This window comes from Hakea prostrata, chromosome 9 (genome assembly GCF_041222555.1).
Source record: "Hakea prostrata isolate BN-2017 chromosome 9, UWA_Hpros_2, whole genome shotgun sequence".
Lineage (NCBI taxonomy): Eukaryota > Viridiplantae > Streptophyta > Magnoliopsida > Proteales > Proteaceae > Hakea > Hakea prostrata.
In genome coordinates, this window is record NC_142608.1 from 13,306,755 (window position 1) to 13,320,272 (window position 13,518).

The 13,518-nt window shown below is 42.8% G+C and overlaps 2 non-coding genes across 2 annotated transcripts; both read left to right on the plus strand.

The window, feature by feature from the left end:
* Positions 1-1,348: 1,348 nt before the first annotated feature.
* TRNAG-GCC (transfer RNA glycine (anticodon GCC)) lies at positions 1,349-1,419 on the plus strand. The gene has a single exon. It is a non-coding gene; the product is annotated as a tRNA-Gly (tRNA).
* An 11-nt stretch (positions 1,420-1,430) lies between these two features.
* TRNAF-GAA (transfer RNA phenylalanine (anticodon GAA)) lies at positions 1,431-1,503 on the plus strand. The gene has a single exon. It is a non-coding gene; the product is annotated as a tRNA-Phe (tRNA).
* The last annotated feature ends 12,015 nt before the right edge of the window (positions 1,504-13,518 follow it).

Genomic DNA, 13,518 nt, shown 5'->3' on the forward strand with positions numbered 1-13,518 from the left:
GCGTGGTTTTTCGTTTCAATAAAAATTTCTCCTATTACCAAAAAAAAAAAAAGTTGGATAGAGCTTTGGGTAATTCTGAATAGCTATGTAATTTTTTAGAAACCATAAGTACTTATGGAGACTGCAGTATTTTCTGATCAATGCCCATTTGGTGATTGACTTGAATGGGAGATCTAGGAGAGGCCCTCGCCCGTTTCGATTTGAGGCTATGTGGCTAAAGAATCCAACTTCAGCGGTAGTGAAGAAAGCAGGGTCAAGAGAGCCAAATAACCCACCTCCCTCACTGCATTTAAGAAGTTAGAGTGGTGTCAAGAAGACCTTAAAGAATGGAACCGAAATTCTTTTGGCAATATTCATACTCAAATTGAAAATCTCAAAGAGGAATTTTCTCAATTACAAGGTAATAGAGCACAAGAAGCTTCTCAAATCAAAGAGAATCAAGTGTTTAAGGAATTTGAACAATTACTGGCTTGTGAGGAGATTATGGAGACAAAAATCTTTCTTTCTTTAATGCAACGACAATGGCAAGGAAAAGACATAACCAAGTCTTTAAAATAATGAATGAAGATGGAGATTGGTGCTCCAATGAGGAGAATGTTTACAGCTTATTCGAAGCCTACTACCAAACTCTCTTCACATCTGAGAGGTAGAGGATATGGATCTCACTTGTGTACTTCAAGGCATTCAACCAAAAGTTTCAAAGGAACAAAATTCTATGTTACTTGCAGCCCTTCCATTGATGAAGTAAAAATTGCCTTGTATGCTATGGGTCCCTTGAAAAACCCTGGTGTTGATGGTTTTCCTCCTTTTTTTTTTCAAAAATTCTGTGAGCATGATGAATTGTTTAAATTCGTGTGTTATTTTTTTTCATCAAGTTTCCTCCTCGAGGGTGCGAATACCTTGGTATGCTTAATACCAAAGAAGGATGCTCCTGAGCTTGTAGAGGAATTTAGACCAATAAGCCTATGCAGTGTTGAAGTGAAGGTGGCTACTAAAGTGCTAGCATCCAGACTCCACTCCCTGTTACCTGATTTTGTTCCTTCAGCCCAGACAACCTTTGTGAAAGACCAACTCATCTCAGATAATATATTTATGGCTCATGAAGCTAAAGAAGGCAATGTTGACCCTCAAACTGGACATGAAAAGAGCATATGATAGAGTTGAATTGAGGTAGCCAACGCAGATCTGTTCTAGTGGTTGAAACCAACATCTCTTAGTGAAGAGGTCGTGGGTTTGAATCTCGCTGAAGCAATATTAATATCCCCATCCCTCGGCTTAATAAAGCCCCTTTGTACCCAAAAAAAAAAAGAGTTGATTTATTATTAGATTGTGTGCTTAAAGCCAAGAAGCACCAGTGGTCTAGTGGTAGAATAGTACCCTGCCACGGTACAGACCCGGGTTCGATTCCTGGCTGGTGCAATATCTTGAGTGCGGGGATAGCTCAGTTGGGAGAGCGTCAGACTGAAGATCTGAAGGTCGCGTGTTCGATCCACGCTCACCGCATGTTAATTTTAATTTTTTTCTTCATCATTTCTTGATCTAGATCATTGGGTTCCATCTATTCCAACGAAATGAGTAATGATAATGCATTCCAATCAATTCATTTTTTTCAATTAATTATTCTCTTCACATCTGAGTCAGTCCATTCTTACTTAGTTGGGGTTTAATATTAAATTTGTTGATTAAATATTAAATGTATCATCTGTGAGATACTCTTTTTTAATTAATGGATTTGAGAGATTTATGGTAACTCCAGAAAGAGTTCTAAGGCAAGGAGACCCTTTATCACTATCACTTTTTGTCCTGTGTTCACAAGGTCTGACTCAGATGATCACACTTGGAGAAAGAAGAGGATAAATTAAAGGAATTTGCATCAAGGGAAGAATGGATCCACTCACACATTTGATATTTGCAGATGACTGTGTACTTTTCTCAGAAGTAAACTTTAAGAGTGTCCATGCTTTAAAAGAAGGAATCAATGCTTATTGCAAAGCTTTTGACCAGCTGATAAACTGCAACAAGTCCAATGTATGCTTTAGCCCCAATACTTTGCAAAGAGTAAAGAGGTGGTTCTCAAAAATTCTGAAGGTATCCTATGGAGAAGGGCCAACCAAATATCTAGGTCTTCCAACAGATTTTGGGATATCTAAGGGCATTATTTCACTCCCTTAGTGATAAGGCGGAGATTCGATTCCAAGGACGGACACACAAGCTCTTGAATCAAACTAGTCGAGAAGTACTCTTAAAAGCTGTGGCTCTTCCATCTTCTATCTATGCCACCTCTCACTTTAAAATACCAAACTCCATCCACAATAAGGTGAAAGCACAGGCTGTAAGATTCTTTTGGGGAGGGACAAAGGAAAAGGCAAAAATACATTGGATGTCTTGAAAAATATTGTGCAAGGAAAAGGCAAAGGGGGGTTTTAAGGATCCATTAATGCAAAACAAAGCTATGATAAGCAAGGTAGCTTGGAGACTTCTCTCTCAACCCGATGCATGTTGGGCTCAATTTCTTAAAAAGATCTATTTCCCAACTACAACAATTTTGGAGGCAAGATCGGGAAATATTCCATCATGGGCATGGAGAAGTATCATTGAAGGTAGAGAAGTTCTCAAAAAATGGCTGATTTGGAAAATAGGAATGGGAGACCATATTGATATGTGGAAAGATCCATGGATTCCTACACTTAAGAAGTTCAAAGTTGTTGGTGCAACCTCGGGGGGTCATTCTCGGTTGCAACTAGTGCAATATCCCTATTTTGTGGTTCATGCGAAAATACAATGTAAATTGAAAATTCAAACGAATTTGACAATTTCAAGCAACCACAACACGGGATTTATAGTGGTTCGATTATACAAGTCTACGTCCACTCCTCTTTTGGCCTCAAGAGAGTATTCCACTATTGATTCTCTTTTAATACAATGGGTAGAGATCAAACCCTTATAATAATCTTTGTTACGGAGCAAGAGAACCATTTACAATCTTTGTTTAGCAAGTAGGGCAAAAGCACCCCTTAACAATCTTTGTTTACGGGTAAGAGCACCCAAGCAATCTTTGTTCACGGGCAAGAGTACCCAAGCAATCTTTGTTCACGGGCAAGAGCACTCAATGACCAATTTTAATCTACCAATCTAGACTAGAATTGAAACAGTTACAAAGGAAGGATGTTACCTTACAAGAGGTGTGACACTTTACCTCTTGCGTGTGTATGATGCAATAAGAGTTGTATGCTCAATTATAAATGTATGCACCACCGACGCCTTCAATCACTTCAAGCTTGGCTTCTACAAGCTTGCTTAACACCTTGGTATTGTTCCTCAAGGTTGAAAGAGGGTGAGAGGCAAAGCACAACGCCTTTAGTCACCTCAAGCTTGGTTTCCACAAGCTTGCTTAATACCTTGGAATGTTCTTCAAATTTGGGGAGAAGGTGAAAGGCAAAGCACAAGGCTTTCCTGCAATTTGAGAGCTTAGGATCACTTGGGGAGTGGGTGATCAAGTGTATGTGTTCAGACTCTCAAATGAGGTGAATTGGGCTTATATAGAGCACCTTTGAGTGCCTAAAGCCAATCTCCAACGGATAGAAAACGGAAATAATTTTTGTCTTGTTTTTAGCCCAGACGGTCAGCCGTCTGGAAAAGAGCCGTTGTAAACTAGCCGTTATTGGCTAAGTCAGGGCCAGACGATCAGCCGTCTGGAAAAGAGCCGTTGTAAACTAGCCGTTACTGGTTAAGTCAGGGCCAAACAGTCAGCTGTCTGCCCAGACGGTAGTCCGTCTGGCCTTCTGTGGTTGAAAACACAAAGATGCCAAAACTAGACGGTCGACTGTCTGAGCTTTGTTTTCCTGAATTAAGTTGGGGTTGGGATATGGCTTGGGTTTTTGGATTTTTTAGTCAACCCTAAGCATTGTACACCTCACTAACATATCCTAGGTCACTCTAGTAATATGAATTACATATAATTGATTCATTTACATGAATGTGTATGCAAGAGTGTCCTAAGCCCTAATTCAGCCTATGTCTTGATCTTCGACTTGATTTTGTGCAACGGTCTTCATGTCCATCTTGGCATGGTCATCTTGACTTAGACTTCATGTCCATTTTGGCATGATCTTGGCTTTGACTTGAGCATATGGCTTTGACTTGGAGTTGGTCCACTTGTTCTCATCTTGAACAAAAACATCACAACTCCATATAGCCATTAGTAATTCATGCTTATTCATAGCATTTCCCAACAATCTCCCCCTTTTTGATGATGATAAACGCATGAATGATTGGAAAATATGAATGATAATTAATAGCAAAGAGACACTCATTCATATGCATGTTATTTACATGTGATGTGTCCAAAATCTGCTCAGCCCTTAGATCTCCTAGTGATGACCTGCAAAACGAAAGCGTCAGATGTGGCCCGACCGCTGGGGTCGGGAGTCCACCTCCGAAGGCTAAGTCAGTTGATGAACTTAATCACAAACGGCCCTGCTAGAAGCACAGAGCTAAGGAATGAAGAACTGGGAAAGGTGATCTAGATAGCAGAGCGCTGATAGTTTAAATCTATCAGTATGTATCTGAACCTGAGTCTCAGATTGTGTGTTTTCGATCCCCTCACCTCGTATGGTAGTGAGATTTATATAGAGTGTACCTTCGAATCTCCTTCGTTGGATGCACTTGAGCCTTCTTCGGGTAGTCGTTGGATCTTAACAGTTAGATCCGTTGAGCAATAGACTTCTACTAGTTTGGACTAGTAGAGGACTCCTGAGATAACCTTTAGGTTATGTGATGATTATCCGCAGCCGTTAATTCGAGTCTGCCATCAATTACCCTAATCCATAAGTAGGATTAGGGCACACTTGTAGCCGAATAAGCTTTCTTCTTCAGCAAGCCATCTTCTGGATCCGGTTCGCTCGGGAGCGAGTCGGTTCCCTCCGTCTCGACCGGGGTCGAGGGTCGGACCAGGTATGAACCCGGTCTGATCATAATTTCTCCGTATCACGAGCCCCCGAGACCAAGCGTTCGGTCGATCCCGAGGGCTTGGTTTTTAACTGGGTTCTTTGTCAGGTGATAATCTCTAAGTGCTTCATTAAATGTCATATCACATTTAATGCGGTGGTCACTTTTCCTCGAGCGTTGTGAGTGTAAGGCCACGTATCTCCTTGCAGTTGATCTATCGTGGCTCACGTCATCCAAGCGACGGTTTTCGAACGCCTATTTCGGATTCGTGAGTTCAAACTTTCAAAACGTCTTTCAATCTCGATCGTTGATTTTGAATCAATCTTGATCGTTCAGGTTCCCGAACACTCGTGCGGGAGTTTTAAAAGTGGTTCGTTGTCTTCGTAGGTTTCATTCTTCCTGTCTGGAATTTGAACCTTTGTTGTCTGCTTCGCGCCTTCTTGCTCTCAAGCTTCCGCCTCATTGAATCAGTAAGTTTACTGGTCTTTTTCTTTTTGTAGTTTACTGAAACAAGTAATGGCGGACGATGGGGCTTCTATGGTACCCAGTGTTGGTAATAGTAGTGAGGCTTTTGCTTCTCCTGCTCCCGAACAGTCGGATAGTGATAACAAAACCCTAACTATCCTCTGGCGCAAGTTTGTTGAAGTTTCTCAAAAAGGTTTAGAAAGAAAAACCGAAACTTCTCCTGCCCTCCTCGAGTTTGGATCTTCCAAGATTGTCAAGTCTTCTAGGCAGCCTCAAACTTCCAGGTCCGATGGTGGACCTGGCTCTGTTCCCTCCATTTATAATGAGGAAACCCTTCTTTCAGCCATCCAAGATTTTGATTTTCCTTCCTCTTATCAGGTTAGGGCTCCCCACCCTGATGAGAGGGTTGATTCAACCATTTCGGGTGAATTTTCTCTGTATATAGATGCACCTGGAAAGCGGGGTTCGCTTTCCCTTTTTAATCCTTTGTTCTCCACAGTTCTGAATCATTGGGACATTTGTCCCAGAATGCTCCTCCCCAATAGCTGGCGTCTCATCGTCGGTTTCTTGGGTTTGTGTTTTGAACTTGGCATTACGCCATCTCTTTCTCTCTTTGTACATTTTCATGTTCTTTCTATCTCCCATCCTCCCAGATGGGTTTTTCATTCCAAACGCAATAAGGCTGAATTTGATTGGAGGGGCAGCATTCTTGTTAAAGGAACTTGCCCTTCTAACCACAAAAGATGGCGCGAACGATACTTTTTCTGTCGAGCGCCTCCATCAGATCTTAACTTCCCAACCGCCTGGAGGAGGTGTACTTCTTCTTCCGAGAATAACCGAGGCCTTCCCTTATCCAGAGAAGACGAGGCGGCCGTCAGGAAGATCAAATCCATTCCATGGTATCAAGAGATACATGGACTTGAAGTGGAGTATAACTCCATTCTTCAGTACTGGGGCTTGGCTCATTGTGAGCTTCTAACCACCATCCTTTAATTTTACTTGAAGTGATATGTCTTTAATTCGACTCTTGTCATTCTTCTTTGCAGTGCCTCCAAGAATGAACCCTGAGAACCTGCGAGTGAAGGCCGCTAGGGCCGTTGTGACAGCCGAGCAACGATCACCCAGAGCCTTGACCGTAGATCAAGAGGCTTCTGTTCCCTCTCCCGACCCCTCTTATAGGGGTATCAGGAATATCAGGCCCGTGGCTGATGCTTCGGGTAAAGGGAAAAAACCGATGGTGGAGAGGTCTAATGTCTCTTCCTCCGCCCGAACCAAAAGGAGGCATGACACAATTGATGCTTCCTCCCATAAAAAATCCAAAGCTTCAACGGATTGTGAGGAGGTTTTCACCCCCGGTGGACCCCGAAGGCCGACCGACAGGGTGACTCGGGATCCTGAGAAAGCTGCAGAGTGGAGCTCCCTCAGTCTTGCTCCTTCTGATCGCCAGGAATTTGAAGCCCTGGATGACATCTCCCTTGTTAGTCAATCTACAAGGTATCGGTCTTCTTGCTTACTTATTTTTTCATAATTTCTTATGACTTCTTCTGATATTTTCCGCCTTCCCGGGAATGATGTGTTGAGCTTTTATCAACACATGGAAGCATTGAGCCGGGTTGGTCGCACCAACTCCTTGCTGCAAACCTGTGAGGAGAATTTGGCCAAGGCCAATTCTGAAATAGACCGGCTGACTGCAGCTGCCGAGGAGCTGCAGAAAAAGCATGAGGAAGAAGTGATCTCCCTCAAGGAGGCCCTCGAAGCTTCGAAGATTCATGCCGCTGCTGCCGAGCGTGAGGCCAGGAAGCAAAAAGCAGCTGCCATGTTGTTCGGTGACAGGCTTGAATTCAAATGCAGGGAGCTCGAAAAAACATCTGAAGTTGGCGATCCCTAGCAAGCCCGAGCATATAAAGCCAGAGCTTCGGAAGGAGTGTGTTCGGAAATACCTGAACAGCGTACCTTTCTCCGAGCTGCTAGGTGCCTACAACATTCAAGCTTATCGCTTGGGGCAGAACGACGTTTGGGAGCGAATTCTCGCATCAATCCCTTCCTTCGATACTGCTCCCTTTCGTGAGGTGTGCCACAAAGAGGTCTTCGGGAAAGTTGGCATGGATCTCCCGGACTGGGCTCGGGAAGAAGATGATCCTTTTCCAGCTGACCCTCAATATGAGGCATACCTGGCTGACGAGCTGGCGCTTCCAGAGGAGAAATCACAAGCCGAGTCTCAAGTTGCTGCTGTAGAGGACTCTGCCGATGCCATTCTTGAGGAAGGCTCTTCTCAAGATCCTGAGAAAAGTCCTCCCGACCAGGGTCCCTCGGGCAACAATGAAGAAGAGGCTTAGGGAGTTATCTTTTATTGTAAAGATTTACCCTCTTATTAATGAATAGACATTTCTTTTTCATGTTGGCCTTTGCATTTCCCCGTCTCCTGCCGAAATCTTGCCTTGAATATCAAAGTATAAATGATAAAACTTATCACTTAACTTTACATTCCTCGCCGAATAATAATCTTGTAGAAATATTGTGAAGATGCATTTCGGAAAGATGCATTAATCTTCCCCACTACTTCATTTATTGCAAAGTCCGCATGTTTCCCTTCTGCGAAGTTCAAACTTTTTCTTGCTTTTGTATACCATTCACTGTTTTCAATGAATCGAAAATACATCCATTATTTTAATGGCGGTGCGACGATTGGAGGTATCTCTACGTCAGGTGCTCGTTTCCACATGTTTCCATGTGGCATCCCTCCGACCGTTGATCTTGCTTTCTGCGGATTTCGAAGCGTCATTTCGATCTAGGTCGTCGGTTGTCCTTAGCCTTCAACCGTCGTCTTAATACCTGAGGCTATTTAAAGCCTTCGTGGGTACTCTCCATCTATCGTGCTATCTGCAAGTTAGATTTGCTAAAGTGCTAAAGCGACATTCCGTCCTTCGGCCTGCTTCCGTATTCCTCGTACTCCAACAATAGCTCTATCAACTTCTGAACAAGTGAGTTTCTTGATTACTCATCTCTTTCCCCACTTCCCCCCTGAGTAAACTGCATAGTAGTAATACTTGGGGTTTAGTTATTTGGTTTTTTCAGAAGTGATAGAAAACTAGGGTTTTCCCTCTTTTTGTCGTCGTTTGATTTCTGTACTGATACGGCTTGTTTGTTTGCATAGTGGCTCCCAAGATCAACCCGAACTTTATCAGAGCGAAGTCTAGCAAGAAAATCGTTCCGTCGGTGATGGTTGGGGCCAGTTAGGTGGTTTCAGCTAGTGAATCCTCCAAGCGTAAGGCGACTGCTGTCGGTGAATCTTCAAGTCAGATATCCACAGTTTCTATTGATGCCGTCCTCTGCCTCTTTTTTGCCCGAAGTGATTGCTCGTCTTTCCCAGGAAGATCTTGATCACTCCGTTGCTGATGGTGCTGCCGACGCCCCTGCTGGTGAGAATGTTGGTGCACCCCCGAAGGAGACCCTTCGGGCATCTGAGGCAACTATGTTGGCATCTGATGAAGGTGTGGTCCCAGCAGGTGTTGCTCCTATTTCCAATTCTAGTGCTTGTTTGGCATCCTCCTCCTCTCCTTCCGAGTTGGAGGATTTTGCCACTAGGAAGCGCCGTCGGGTGATAAGTGATGCAGCTCATCCTTCTCTTGATGTAGCTCATCCTTCTCATCCTTTGCCTGAATTAGTGTCAAACGAGTTTGACAGAGCGTTGGAATGGTGTACTGCTGCTCGAAGTCACTGGTGATGTAAGTCTTTCTTCATTATCTTCTGATTCTAAAAAATTACTCATCTGCTCCTTTTTAACTCGGAAGTTGTTTGCAGGAGTCTTGCTGGTAACTTCCACAACCAAGTGGAAGCAGTTTCTAGGCTCAGTAGGTTGAGCAATGAAGTTTCCAAGCTTCAGGAAATCTCTGAAGCTAAAGACGCTGAGATTGCTCGCCTTCGGAAACTAGCTTGGGAGGTGGCAAGAGAAAAGAATTCAATGATCGGTCGTCTTCAGTCGGACTTGGATGATGCCAAGGAGAAGATCCGGCGACTGGAGCGAGCAGTTGGAAAGTCAGGAGCCAAAGGATCTGAAATGTTACCTCAAAGGCAAGCTGTCGTTCCTTTGCCCGAATCCCTTCCAACTAATGTTCGCAGAGCCTGCGTCTTCAAGTATTTACACAGTAAGCCCTTTGTTGATATGCTAAATGCTTATAACTTGCAGGCGTACCGGGATGGTGAGAACGAAGTATGGGAATCAATATTAAGGAAGGATCTTCATTTTGATACTACTCCCTACAGTGTTGTTTGCCATCCTGAAGTATTTACCGACCTGGGTATTTCTCCTCCCGACTGGACCAAAGATAAGATTGATCCTCCACCTTCCGATCCAGATATTATGCATTATCTGGAAGATTCTCTTGTTTATTCTCCCTTGGAAGAAGTCAATTATGACGAGCTCGTCTTGAATGCAAGTTTGGTTGAGGACCATACTTCTCCTGGACAAGCTGGACAAAGAGTATGAAATTGCGGAGGATTTTATGCATACCGAAATATTTTTTGTAATCCTCATTTCTTCTCTTCTTTACCTTGAATCCACACCAATGGTTGACTCATATGTTTGTTCTAGCAAAGTCGCGTCGATCTTGTATAACTTCTTAACAGTCACCGATGATGACTTTCTTTTTTGACCGAAGATTGTATCCAGCTTTTGTAATTGTTTTGATATTGGCCTCTTTTGATCTTTTGAAGAAATAAGAAATTAACTTCATCTTGAGCTTTGCTATTCACTTGAATTGCTGTTGAATTAGGTCTTAGTTGTTTGAAACAATGCCTTTACTTAAGGATTTCCGGAGAAATACAATAAGTCTGAGAAGGAACTCACTTGGGTTTTAAACCGATGCCTTTACTTAAGGATTTCCGGATAAATACAATAAGTCTGAGAAGGAACTCACTCGGGTTTTAAACCGATGCCTTTACTTAAGGATTTCCGGAGAAATACAATAAGTCTGAGAAGGAACTCACTCGGGTTTTAAACCGATGCCTTTACTTAAAGATTTCAAGAGAAATACAATAAGTCTGAGAAGGAACTCACTCGGGTTTTAAACCGATGCCTTTACTTAAGGATAATTCAAAAATTCAATAAGTCTTGAAGGAACTTACTCGGGTTTCAAACCGACGCCTTGCGAAAGGAACTCACTCGGATTTTCATCCGATGCCTCGACTTAAGAAAGTCCGAAAAAATTCCATAAGTGTTGAAGGACCCACACGAATTTTCATCCGATGCCTTATAGTTGGATCTTGTTCTTGAATGTAGTGTATGATGCCCCCCAATCAAAAGATAGTTTGTTGAAAGCCAAAAATTGCATTGATTGAGTTGAAAATGATTACATCGCGAACAAAATTGAAATCATCATCAAGGATAAAACTTTTTGAGATGCCTGGCATTCCACGAACGATCCAACTCTTTCTGGGTGTTGATGTTCTTCAGCTTGTAAGCTCCTGAACCAACTGGTTTTACAACCATATAAGGTCCTTCCCAGGAAGGGTCCAATTTTCTTTGGTGACGCGGGTCGGAAGCTAGGGTGTTTCTCAACACCAAATCTCCGGCTAAGTACCGACGATTCTTCACTCGAGTATTATAATGAGACGCTATCCTTCTTTGATAATGTTGAGTTCGTGCTATTGCTTTTGCCCGAACTTCGTCCAACAGATCAAGACTATCAAGCAGTCCTTGTTCATTTGCTTTTTCCTCGAACTCACGATCCCTTAATGTCCCCGCTATTATCTCCACTGGTGCCAATGCTTCGGATCCATATGCCAACCTGAATGGAGTTTCTCCTGTGGGTGTTCGAACCGTAGTTCTATAAGCCCACAGTACATTATGAAGTTCTTCGACCCAAGAAGCTTTGTCAGCTTCGAGTCTTCTCTTTATTCCTTCCAGTAGCGTTCGGTTAGTAACCTCTACCTGTCCATTGCTCTGGGGGTATGCCACTGAGGACATACGATGCTCGATTATATATGTTCCGCAAAATTGCTCAAATTGCGGACAGTCAAACTGAGTACCATGGTCAGTGACGATAATCTTTGGAATCCCAAAGAGATATATGATTGATTCAAGCACGAATTTCTCCACTTTTTTCTCAGTAATTGCTGCCAGTGCACTAGCTTCAACCCATTTTGTGAAGTAATCAATTGCTACTATCAGATATTCCCGTCCGCCTGATGCCTTGGTGAATTTGCCCATGATATCAATTCCCCACATCGCAAAGGGAATGGGATCTAGAATTGAAGTCATGGTTTCCGCTGGACGCTTCGATACTGTAGCATGAGTTTGACAGTTACCACATCGACGAACATATTCCATAGCAGCCTCTTGGACTTTAGGCCAATATAACCCAAGTCTCAGAATTTTGTGAGCCAGAGCTCGTCCACCCATGTGAGCTCCACAAATTCCTTCATGAACCTCAGCCAAAGCTGATTTTGCTCCTTTGGGGCCTATACATCTCATAAGGGTCCAGAATAAGATCTTTTGTATAGTCTCCCATTCTGAATGACAAATCTAGCTTATCGAATCTTGATCAACTTTGCCTCTTTTGGATCCTCAGGTAATTTGTCATCTCTTAGATACTCGATTATCGGATCCATCCAGCAACGTTCTGCTTCAATATAAGAAATTTCTTTCTCATGATAACTTGGAAAAGTTATCTCTTCAATATAGACCGAAGGGTCTAGATTCTTTTCTTTGGCATTGGCTAGTCGGGATAGCTCATCTGCCACTGAATTTTCATTCCTCGAAATCTGAGATATCTTCAAATTCCGAAATTGGTTTTGAAATGCCTGCACTATCTCTTGATATTTCTGCAAGCGTGGTTCTTTAATACCATACTCCCACTGGACTTGGTTGACTATAAGTTGAGAGTCACTATAAATAGTAACATCTGCAATAGATAATGCTTTTGACAACCGAAGTCCTGCTATCAGAGCTTCATATTCTGCTTCGTTATTACTTGCTTCAAATGCAAATCTCAAAGCATATCGAATAATAAATCCTGCTGGACTTTTTAATAGATTTCCAGCTCCTGCTCCATCTTTATTACTCGAACCATCCAAATATACCTCCCAAGTGGTTGGTATAATGGGATCCTCGATGGTGGATTCCACCGGTGCAGTAGTCTCTACTACAAAATCGGCTAATGCTTGAGCCTTGATTGCAGTTCTGGGCTTAAAGCTCACTTGGAACTCGCTGAGTTCAACTGACCAGGACACCATCCTTCCAGACAAATGAAGTTTATTAAGAACTTTACTAAGAGGAAAAGTTGTAAATACCTCAATTGGATGAGCCTGAAAATATGGCCTTAGCTTCCTAATGGCCATCATGAGAGCCAGAGCCTGCTTCTCAATCTGTGAATATCTTGTCTCCGCATCTAGCAACACGTGGCTTACATAGTAAATCGGCCACTGTTTTTTATCTTTTTCACGAACAAGTACTGCACTGACCGCTGAAAGGGACGCCGCTAGATATAGCTGTAATATTTCCCCCTTCTCTGGTCTGGACAAGATCGGTGGTTGTCCAAGTGCTTCTTTTAACTCCTCGAAAGTTTTCTGGCACTCTTCAGTCCATTTTGCTTCCTTGCTGCCCTTCAGGTCTTTAAGTGCCTTAAAGAAAGGCAAACATTTTTCTCCAGACTTGGAGATGAATCGATTCAAAGCAGCAACTCTCCCTGTTAAACACTGCACATCATGAACAGTTTTGGGAGCCTCCACATCAACCAGAGCTTGTATTTTGGCGGGGATTAGCCTCAATTCCCCTCTGTGATACCATGAAGCCCAAAAATTTGCCCGAGGAGACTCCAAAGGCACACTTTTCTGGGTTTAGCTTCATTTGATATTTTCGCAGTACTGAGAATACCTCAGTCAAATCTGCAATATGATTTTGCTTTTGTAAAGCTTTTCACTAGCATGTCGTCAACATAAGCTTCAACATTCTTTCCTATAAGCTCTTTGAAAATCTTGTTGACGGCCCTCTGATATGTTGCTCCTGCATTCTTCAGGCCAAAAGGCATGACCTTATAATAATAGCTTTCACGATTAGTCATGAAAGCCGTATACTTCTCATCCTCCTTATTCATAAGGATCTGATTA